This window comes from Staurois parvus, unplaced genomic scaffold (assembly GCF_062004578.1).
Source record: "Staurois parvus isolate SC_StPar_1 unplaced genomic scaffold, SC_StPar_1.0 ptg000430l, whole genome shotgun sequence".
Classification (NCBI taxonomy): Eukaryota; Metazoa; Chordata; class Amphibia; order Anura; family Ranidae; genus Staurois; species Staurois parvus.
In genome coordinates, this window is record NW_028318226.1 from 1,755,099 (window position 1) to 1,766,656 (window position 11,558).

The following is an 11,558-nucleotide window of genomic DNA, read 5'->3' on the forward strand; positions in this document are numbered from 1 at the left end:
TCTCCAGGACTTCAACAGAGCTTTTTTTATTCTCTGGCGCTCTCTACCTCAATCTATCTGGCTTTCCCCCACTCTGGCTGCCTTTAGGCAATTCCTGAAAACTCATCTCATCAGGGAAGCCTATCACACCTCCAACTAAATGTTTATCACTCCCATCAGCTCATCCCCCACCCTTTTGTACAATTTGCCCCATCCTATTAGATTGTAAGCTCTTAATCCTCCTTGGTTTTATTGTATTGTAACGCTCTGTACAAACTGTTGGCACCTATATAAATCCTGTATGGTAAGAACTGTGTTTAACTGCTTCTCGTCCGCCCTATAGCAGAAATACTGCTACAGGGCAGCATGGGTGCACAAAATCACATTATATGTATATACAGTTGTGTTCAAATAATAGCAGTCAGACATCACTAACCTGATCAATCACTGTTTTTGGTAGAAATGATATTTCTACATGGCAAATAATTTACTAGCAGGTGTAGTAGAGTAATAGAAATCCAACAGACCCAACAGTCATGACATGCATGCTGCTGATTCTGTGTAATTGAATCACTAATTGAAAGGGGCATGTTCAAAATAATAGCAGTGTGGAGTTCTATTAGTGAAGTCATTCATTCTTTGAAAAACAGGTGGCAATTATTATTATTATTATACAGTATTTATAAAGCGCCAACAGTTCACTCAGCACTGTACATTACAAAGGGGGACAGAACATGCGACAGTACAGTAACAATACAATGCGATACACGAGGGGTTCGAGGGCCCTGCTCTTTCGAGCTTACAATCTAGGAGGGAGGGGATAGTGGTACAGGAGGAGATAGCTGCGAGGGATGGAGTGGTAGGGAGAGTGGAGGAGGTCGGCAAATTAGCAGGGTTTGGGGTAGGTTTCCCTGAAGAGGTGGGTTTTCAGGGTACGTCTAAAGGAGAGCAGAGTAGGTGATAGTCTGATGGGTTGGGGCAGGAAGTTCCAGAGGATGGGTGACACCCTGGAGAAATCCTGGAGGCGGGCATGGGAGGAGGAGACCAGGGAACTAGAGAGAAGGAGGTCTTGTGAGGAGCGGAGTTGTGATAGGTAGGATGAGAGCCAGGAGAGAGCGGAATCTCTGAGGCCGAGGGAGTGTAGTTTTTTGAGGAGGAGGGGGTGGTCGACTGTGTCGAAGGCCGCGGAGAGGTCAAGGAGTAGGAGCAATTATTGCCCTTATTTAAGGAAGGAAGGCAGCAAATGTTGTACATGCTGGTTACAGTGCATTTCTCTCTGAAATTCTGAGGAAAATGGGTCGTTCCAGACATTGTTCAGAAGAACAGCGTACCTTGATTAAAAAGTTGATTGGAGAGGAGAAAACATATAAAGAAGTGCAGAAAATGATAGGCTGCTCAGCTAAAATTATCGCAAATGCTTTAAAATGGCAACCAAAACCTGAAAGACGTGGAAGAAAGCGAAAAACTACCATTCGAATGGATAGAAAAATAGCCAAAATGGCAAGGACTCAGCCAACAATCAGCTCCAGGAAGATCAAAGAAGGTCTAAAGTTACCTGTGAGTACTGTTACAATTAGAAGACGCCTATGTGAAGCCAAGCTATCTGCAAGAAGCCCCCGCAAAGTCCCACTGTTGAAAAAAAGACGTGCTGAAGAGGTTACAATTTGCCAAAGAGCACATTGACTGGCCTAAAGAGAAATGGCGCAACATTTTGTGGACTGATGAAAGTAAGATTGTTCTTTTTGGGTCTAGTGGCAGGAGACAGTTTGTCAGATGACCCCCAAACACTGAATTCAAGCCACAGTACACTGTGAAGACAGTGAAGCATGGTTGCGCAAGCATCATGATATGGGGATGTTTCTCATACTACGGTGTTGGGCCTATTTATCGCATACCAGAGATCATGGATCAGTTTGACAACATCAAAATACTTGAAGAGATCCAATAGAAAACTTGTGAGGTGACATAAAAAATGCATTTTCTGAGGCAAAACCAAGAAATAGAGAAGAACTGTGGAATGTAGTCCAATCATCCTGGGCTGGAATATCTGTTCACAGGTGCCAGAAGTTGGTTGACTCCATGCAACACAGATGTACAGCAGTTCTCAGAAACAGTGCTTATACAACTAAATATTAAATAAGTGATTCAAAGGAAAGCAAAATCTTCAAACATTTTTCAGTTTTTATAGTGAATGTTTGAGTTTGTAAAGAAGAATACAAACACTGCTATTTTTTTGAACAGTCTAATATTCACTTTTCTTAAATTATTTTAGAGGAACAACACAAATTTGATATATTTTTCTTCATGTTTTGATTTGGAATAGAATGTGTAGTGTTCCCAATGCATTTGTGTGTATGGAAATAAAAGCTATTAGAAGGAATTTGAGCTTTTTTCACTTTTATCAACACACTGCTATTATTTTGAACACAACTGTATATACATACATACACACACGATTTTGCAGTTCTGGGTATCACTGATCACTGTATTGGTGTCACTGGGGATGTCAGTGACACCAAGTCAGCCCCCCCCCTTCCCGTGTCAGAATGCCCACCGCAGTCCTGCTATAAGGTCGCTGATCACCGCCATTACTAGTAAAGAAAAAAAAAATCCCAGTATACATACCATCATTTGTAGACGCTATAACTTTCACGTAAACCAATTAATTTACATGTATTGGGTTTTTGTTTTTTTATAGCAGTCATACAAATCAGTGTGCTTACAGTGAAGCATACACACAGCCCGGTATGTAAAACAGCACAGTTAACCCTTTAATCGCCCTTCCTGCTCAGTGCCATTAGTACAGTGTCAGTGCTTTTTATTAGCACTGACCACTGTATTGGTGTCACTGGGGATGTCAGAGACGCCAATCCAGTTCCCCCCAGTGTCAGAATGCCTTCAGCAGTCCCGCTATAAGTCACTGATTGCCGCCATTACTAGAAAAAAGAAAAATTCCAGTATCTATACCTCCATTTGTAAACGCTAAAACTTTCACGTAAACCAATTAATTTACAAGTTTTTTTTTTAGCAAAGACATGTCACAGACAGGGACGGACTGACAACTCATGGGGCCCCTGGGCAATAGGGGATCATGGGGCCCCTGTGTCCTTGCCCAAACTCAAAAAAGTCTATGAAAAAGGTACCAGGGGCATCTCATGAGGCCCCCTACTGACCCCGGGCCCTCGGGCAGTGCCCGAGTTTCCAAATGGTCAGTCTGCCCCTCGTCACAGAATACATTTTGGCTGAAATTTATGACGAAGTTTGATTTTTTAAATTTTTTTACTGGACATGTTTAACCACTTGCTTACAGGGCACTTATACCCCCTTCCTGCCGAAGCCAATTTCCAGCTTTCAGCGCTGTCACATTTTGAATGACAATTGCACGGTCTTGCAACACTGTACCCATATGACATTTTTATCATTTTTTTTAGACAGATAGAGCTTTCTTTTGGTGGTATTTAATCACCTCTGGGATTTAATTTTTTTCTGAAACAAACCAAAAACCACAGAAAATTTTGAAAAAAAAATTTTTTTCTTAGTTTTTGTTATACAGTTTTGTAAATAAGTGATTTTTCTCCTTCACTGATGTGCGCTAATGAGGCTGCAGTGATGGGCACTGATGAGGAGGCACTGGTAGGTTGCACTGATGGGCATTGACAGGCATCTCTGATGGGCACTGAAAGGCAGCACTGATACATGACACTGATATATGGCACTGATAGGCAGCACTGACTGGCACTGATAGGCGGCATTGACTGGCACTATTAGGTGGCACTGACTGGCACTGTTAGGTGACACTGACTGGCACTGATAGGTGGCACTGATTGGCATTGATAGGTGGCACTGACTGGCACTGATGGGTGACACTGATTGGCATTGATAGGTGGCACTGACTGGCACTGATGGGTGACACTGAAAGGCAGCTCAGATGGGCACTGATATGTGGAATTGATGTGCACTGGTAAGCACTGATATGTGGCATTGATGTGGCACTGATGGGCACTGGCACGTGGCACTGATAAGCACTGACAGGTGGCACTTCTGGGGCCACACTGATCAGGGCACAGTGATCATCAGTGCCCTGATGATCAGTGTACATGTCCCCTCCGCGGAAAGCCGATTACCAGCTCTCCTCTCGAGCTGTCAGCGTGACAGCTCGAGAGGGGAGAAATGCCGATAACCGGCATTTCCGTGTTTACATGTGATCAGCTGTGATTGGACACAGCTGATCACATGACCGAGCCGACATCTTCGGCTCTTTCTGTGTTCCGTTGTGTCCGAGGGACACAGCGCACTGGCGATCGCCGCGCTGCGCGTTACCTGAGTCGTGCATGCGCGGTGGGAATGGAAGGACTATACTGGCGGGCAGAAGGTGGTTAATAGCAAAAAGTCCAAAATATTATTTTTCTCTCAAAATTGTCTATTTTTGTTTATAGAGCAAACAATAAAACCAGCATAGGTGATCAAATACCACCAAAAGAAAGCTCTATTTGTGGGGAAAATGGACTTTAATTTCATTTGGGTGTAGTGTTGCATGACAGCGCAATTTTCAGTTGTCGTAACGCAAAAAATGGCCTGGTCAGGAAGGGGGGTGAATCTTCTGGAGGACAAGGGGTTAATCTGTATTTATTGAAAAGTTTAACAATACACAAAAGAAGCATACCCAGAAAGAGGGTATATAAAACAACATAAAAGTTCAAAGTAAAAAAAAATAAGTGCAAACTAGTTAGGCTCCATGCACACTAGCGTTTATTTAAGCTCCCAGAAGCAGTTATTAGCATTTTTTATGCTCCTAAAAGCTAAATAGTGTCCCTCTAAATCCTCTTGTTTTTTTATTGTATTGTAACTGTACTGACTGCCTTTATATTGTAAAGCACTGCGCAGACTGTTGGCGCTATATAAAGCCTGTATGATAATAACTTTGTGTTCAATCTGTATTTAATGACAATTTTAACAATACACGAAAGCATAACCAAAAAGAGGGTATATAAAACATCATAAGAGTACAAAGTAAAAAAAAAAAAAATAAGTGCAAAATAGTTAAAGTCAAGTTCACTGGATACTTGTGGGAAAAGAGACAACATGGTAAGGCACTGGATGGTCCAACCAATATCAGCAATACAATCAGCACATTACAATATAGCAAGGAAGGAGTATCAGAAGAGAAGTACACCCCACTACAAACAAAGCTTGCTACCAACAGGCAACAGTATCCCACATAGCTGTGGCGTGGATCATAGGAAGACAGCAACGGGAGCTCCAGGGGATAAACAGGCGAGGGACCAGGTGTACCTGGAGGCAAAAGAAAGGGGGGGGGGGAATAAAAATTGCATTAAATTACATTTCTCCAACCAATCAGTGTCTGGATAGGAGGTCCCATATGTCCTGGGGCTCTCTATACACTTTCTAACCAAGCCATGTTCGGTGATATTGTTCATACATGTCTAGTTCCTGGGCCAGAAGGGACTCCATGCGTTCAATATGATCCATCTCTGAATGCAGTAGGGACATGTGTGGCGCTTCAATGGCATGAGAGGACTACCCTAGCAGCCATTAGGCAAAGTCTCAGCATTTATCCGAGCGCTGAACTAATGTTTTGCGATGTTTATTATGCTATGTATTATGGTATTGTGCTAGCTGCTATGTTTTTTTTTAACATCCAAACAGGGCCCTAGCATGGTTTTTTTGCTCTTATTTAATGTCTTGGCAGACCCTTCTTGATGTGTTTGATAGACATGGGCAAGAGTACCACCTGGAGGTGAGTTAGGGAAGGTGACTTTAGTAACGTTGGTGTAAATTCGAAGAATGAGATCCCAAAAATTTCTGATGTGAGGACATTCCCACCAAATATGCTATAGAGTACCTTAACCCGCTTTGCAAGGCCAACTTTGATCAGACATCAATAGGTATAGGTGATGTAAAATGATATTGGGGTGGGTACAGGCCAGAAGTATCTTGTAGATGGTAGAGAGGGTATGTTATGGAGGAGCAAGACTTCAAAAGCCCTAGGGTCTCTGGCCAGTGAACCCCTGTAGGGAAGATAAAAGAAGGAGAATAATTGTCGGTATTCCATCCACTGGGAAAATAATGCATGATCTGAATTCCTGAGAGTTGAAAAAGGAGGGAGTATCCCTTCGCTTAAGATTTGTGCCAACTGATGATGTCTAGAGTTATTCCATACTAGAAAGCTAGTTCAGGTACCAGCAGGAGGGCAGTGCAGATTACCAAAGAAAGACATCACTGGACCCATATGGGATGACAGATTAAGTTTGGTTTTTAGCTTGCCCCACAGATAAAGCAAATGCATCATAAGCAAAGGGAGGGGTGTGAATACACCTCTACACAAGGGGTCAACCCAAGGAAGTGCTCAGTTATCGTAGGTTGTGATGCTCTGTTGAACGGAGACCCATTGTTTAGTATTAGAGTCAACCAATTCACTAATCTACTAAAAACTGCACCTGTGTAGTATAAGAGGTCAGGTGCATCCCTTTCCCCCCCTCTAGGTTTGGGAAGAGAAGGTGGCATCCTATGAAGTTGTGGTTTAAGTTGGCTCCAAATGAACTTCCTAAATACAGTTTGCAAAAGGTCGGAGAACAGGCATAGGGAGGGTTTGAAACACATGTAGGAACCAATGAACTATGTCCATTTTCAGGATATTAATCCTTTCAAACCATGAGTAATTCTTATGGACATAGGTTTTAAGGTCAGTCAGGGTATGGTTCAGGAGAGGGAGATATGTTTAATGTTTACAACTGGGATAGATCTGAGGAGAGTTTGATACCCAAGTACTTTATGACAGACGGACAGAGCTTAAATGGAAAATTGTCTCAAAGATGTTTAATCTGCCTGTGGATATATTAAGGATCTCTTGATTTGGAGAGACTTACCTTGAAGTTACTGAATAATCTGAACTGGTGGAATTCCTGGGGAACTGAGGGCAAGGGGGTTGGTGGTGAAGCACCAAATTATCTGTAAACAAGGAGAATTTAATTTCCTTTTGTCCCAGCCCAAGAGATAGAATAATTGATATGAAGGGCTATGGCCAAGTATTCCATCAGAAGAACATACATGTCACGTTGTGAGGTCAGGTTCAGAGACCAGTAGCTATAGCAGCAGACCAACCAACAAGATAGGTAAACAAGCAGGGCACCCTGGGAGATGACGCAGGCTTACCTGAGGTGCGGGGTCTAAGCACTAACTGGTATTCACCAGAGCTCCTGATGGTGGAGATGGATTTTGCTGCGTGTTAGTACCAGGTCGCAGTTCTCAGGATTACCCCACCAGGAGGTAAGCAAGCCAGGATCCAGTAACTGATATGGCAGGTAGGGATCTAGCAGAAGTGTAGTCAGTAAACAAGCCAAGGGTCGGTATCAAGCGGTAGCAGGTTGAGATGAGGCAGAATCGTAGTCAAGGAACAAGCCAAAGGTCGGTAGTGAAGGTATGATCGGCAGCAGGAGAGAAAAAGCGAGATACTGGCTGGAGAAGGCACAATAATCTGGCAACCAGGAAGTGCAGAGACGGCTTAAATCAGGAAGTTCATGGGAGAATCAAGGAGTTCAAGGTTCATCAGAAAACAAGGCAGGAGTGTTTTCCAGCATCCCAGGTAGCTCAGTGAGAAGAGTTACTGCCTGACACAGTAGAAGTCCCATATTCAAGTCCAGACCCTGACAATACAATAATGGAGACTTAAAAAACTACTGATGAATGCCAATGTTTAAAGAGAATCCAGGTGTCAAGGAGTTGTTGACACAAACTTTTGCACTGGGTTGGGAATATAAAGCAAGGATTTTGTGTAGTAAAACTTGGCCCTGTCTGATTTGGACAATGTATGCTGGAGAAAAGGCCAAATGAATATCAAAAGCATCAATAGGTAGAAGACAAGCAGGTATTTTAGACGTTTGAGCATAGTGCATAAACAAAAGAGTCTTAAAGCAGAACAATACTCACCTTCGATCTCGTAATGCTCTGTCCCAGAGCTCCGCACCTGGCTGCTGAAATCTTCAGACAGCCAGCTTCCGGGTCCTCTTTGCCAGCCGCTGTCATTGGCTGGGCAAGGATGACGTCACTACCACGCTTGTGCGGGAGTTGTGTCAAATTCAGCATTGCCAAATTTGGACAGTGAGCGGCTGAACAGGCAGGTAGGTATGTAGCTTTAATGCACAAGAGACAAAGCATGTTTCTTCTGCATCAAACATCCTGCCTGTTCACCCAGTTTTAATTTTTACCTAAAGTTCCACTAAATGTATTGTCATCTGCTTCCCTCGCCTGAGTAAACTCCACCTGATCCGTATGAATCAGATCCAATTGAGGAGGTTGTAGTCGGGAAGCAATTATCTTAGCGTAAAGTTTCACATTGACTCTTATAGGGTGATAACTTTAACAAAGGGTCAGATCTGTATCCAGTTTAGGGAGCAAAGAAATTTGCTGTCAAGGTTTGTCGAGGAAATGGATTCTCTGCAGATATGGAATTGCATACCTACAAGAGAAATGGTGAAAGATGGTCTTTGTAGGTTTTATAGAAATTAGGCTTGAAGCCAAAAGAGACAGGGTATTTACTATGAGGTGTGGAGGTTATAGTCACCAAGAACTCTTCCATCAAGAAGGGGCTGTCCAGGGAGGTCCTAGTATATGTATTGGTTATATAATCATAAAGGCGCTGATCACTAGGGGGAGTATCACCCTCAGAAGGAGGAGGCACAAGATTATAAATCATGCAAGGTCCCACAAAAGGAGGTGGTTTGGAGGTTAGATCACACCTATCAGTCTTGGTACTAGGAATGAACAGTTGAGAAGTGCGCAGATGTGGAGAACATGCCAACAACCTATTACATTTGTCACCATGACGGTATTTACCTAAAGATAACCATTCTCTGTAATTATAATGGGGACGACGTTGTAGAGCTGTAGTTGATTAGATCTAGTACAGTAGCTGACAAAGAGGCCATTATTTCCAGTGTAGGGATCACTTTGTGAAGGGTTTCCAGGAAATTGTGCTTGGCCAGCGTAGCCTAAATCAATGCAGATTTCTCTTTTTTAACGCACACTCCATGTTAGATAAACACCCCATGTGGCACAGCTTTTAGAGCTTCCCACTGAATGGAAAGTGGGGTGGAACCTCCCATGTGGTCATTCAAAAAAATTCCAGATCATAACAGCTTACCATCTTTGCAGTGAATCCCATTTACCACTTGCATTCTGGAGCAATTTTTAAAAATCTTTTTGCAGAATACTATATACAGTATTTTCTGAAACCAGAGACCCTGAAGAATTAAATGATGGTAGTTGCAATTTTATATGTTGCATGTTATTTGTGCAGTTACTTACCAAATGCATATTTTCAGGAAAAAATACACTAAAATGAATTTTAGTGCAAACACAAAACATGATTCCCAATTTGTTGATACAATGTAACAGATGGGGTTGCATCCAGTAACCAGATACCAAGCATGTTGACTCTTAAAATTGTGCTCGCCTGTGGAGTTGCAAAAAACAATGTAACCAAAATGTGGTATGCTTTAATAGCCTTTATAAATCATCAGTTTAGAGTGAACTGTGAACTAAGGTCAGAGAATTATTGCGATCACTCCGACATTCACAGCGATACCTCACTTGTGGGGTGAGATTAACGTTTACATACATGTGCTCTCCCTGTGCAGTGCTTTCAATTTGGGAAAGGGGGGGGTTGAGTGGGGGAGGGTGACAGGGGTGCTTTACATTTTTTAAAATTATTTTTGTTTTATACGTGGTAAGTCACGTAAAATGACAGAGTGGGGTCACTGCATGCTGAAGCGCACAGTGCTCAGAAGTTGCCAACTAACTGCAGAGTCAATAGCTAAAGACCTCCAAACTTCATGTGGCCTTCAGATTAGCACAACAGCAGTGCGTAGAGAGCTTCATGGAATGGGTTTCCATGGCCGAGCAGCTGTATCTAAGCCTTCCATCACCAAGTGCAATGCAAAGCGTCGGATGCAGTGGTGAAAAACACGCTGCCACTGGACTCTAGAGCAGTGGAGACATGTTCTCTGGAGTGACCAATCACTCTTCTCTGTCTGGCAATCTGATGGACGTGTCTGTGTTTTGTGGTTGCCAGGAGAACGGTACTTGCCTGACTGCATTGTGCCAAATGTAAAGGTTAGTGGAGGGGGGATTATGGTGTGTGGTTGTTTTTCAGAGGTTGGGCTTGGTCCCTTAGTTCCCGTGAAGGGAACTCTTAAGGAATCAGCATACCAAGACATTTTGGACAAATTTCATGCTCCCAACTTTATGGGAACAGTTTGGGGATGGCTCCTTCCTTTTCCATCATGACTGTGCACAAAGAAAGGTCCATAAAGACATGGATGAGCAAGTTTGGGGTGGAGGAACTTGACTGGCCTTCACAGAGTCCTGACTTCAACCCGATAGAACACCTTTGGATGAATTAGAGTGGAGACTGCGAGCCAGGACTTCTCATCAAACATCAGTGCCTGACCTCACAAATGCTCTTCTGGAAGAATGGTCAAATATTCCCATAGACACACTCCTAAACCTTATGGACAGCCTTCCCAGAAGAGTTGAAGCTGTTATAGCTGCAAAGGGTGCCAACTCAATATTGAACCTTATGGACTAAGACTGGGCATTAAAATTCATGTGATTGTAAAGGCAAGCATCCCAATACTTTTGGCAATATAGTGTATTCCTCAACAGTCAGTCACAAAAGTACATTTCAGATATGTTGTATCTTTAAATATACTAATCTACATTTTTGGAATGCATTTACAAATATATGTAAAAATATATGTTAAAAATTACTTTTTTATATGTTAAAAAAAATCTGAAGAATATATTTTAAAAAAATATTTTAAAAAATATATATTCTAAGAATATATTTAATATATTAAATATATTCTTCATATTTTTTTAACATAAAAGTCATTTTAACATATATTTTTATATATATCTGAAAATGCATTCCAAAAATGTAGATTTGTATTTTTAAAGACATACAGTATCTTTGAAATGTATTTTAAAACAAAAAATTTTTCAACATGCAATAAAATATATATATATATATATATATATATATATATATATATATATATATATATTGAAATATATTGAATATGGCCAAAATTGTAGTATTTCAAATATATGGCAATATATTTGGGAAGAATATTTTTAAAATATATTTCAAATATATTTTTCTTCCATACGGGAAGTGTGGGAGGAAACCCATGCAGGCACAGTGAGAACATGCAAACTCCAGGCAGGTGGTGCTGTGGTTGGGATTCAAACCAACAACCCTAGTGCTGCCAGGTGGAAGTTCTAACCATTTAGTTACTGTGCTGCCCAATAAATGCAAAAATATCCAAAGTTTATTGAAACACACAATACAGATTAATAATCCCTATTGTCATGACCCCCTCAGCCAAAAAAAATCCCACTATGTAGTTAAAATAATGACAACGTTACCAACACACTTAGGAAAATCCCACAAAGCCCAAAATATCAGGAAACACCAAATTACATGTCTAAATGCATCATAATGAAAATCAAACAAAAGTGTGATCGTAAAGCATCAAGCCCCCAAAAGTGACTATGCT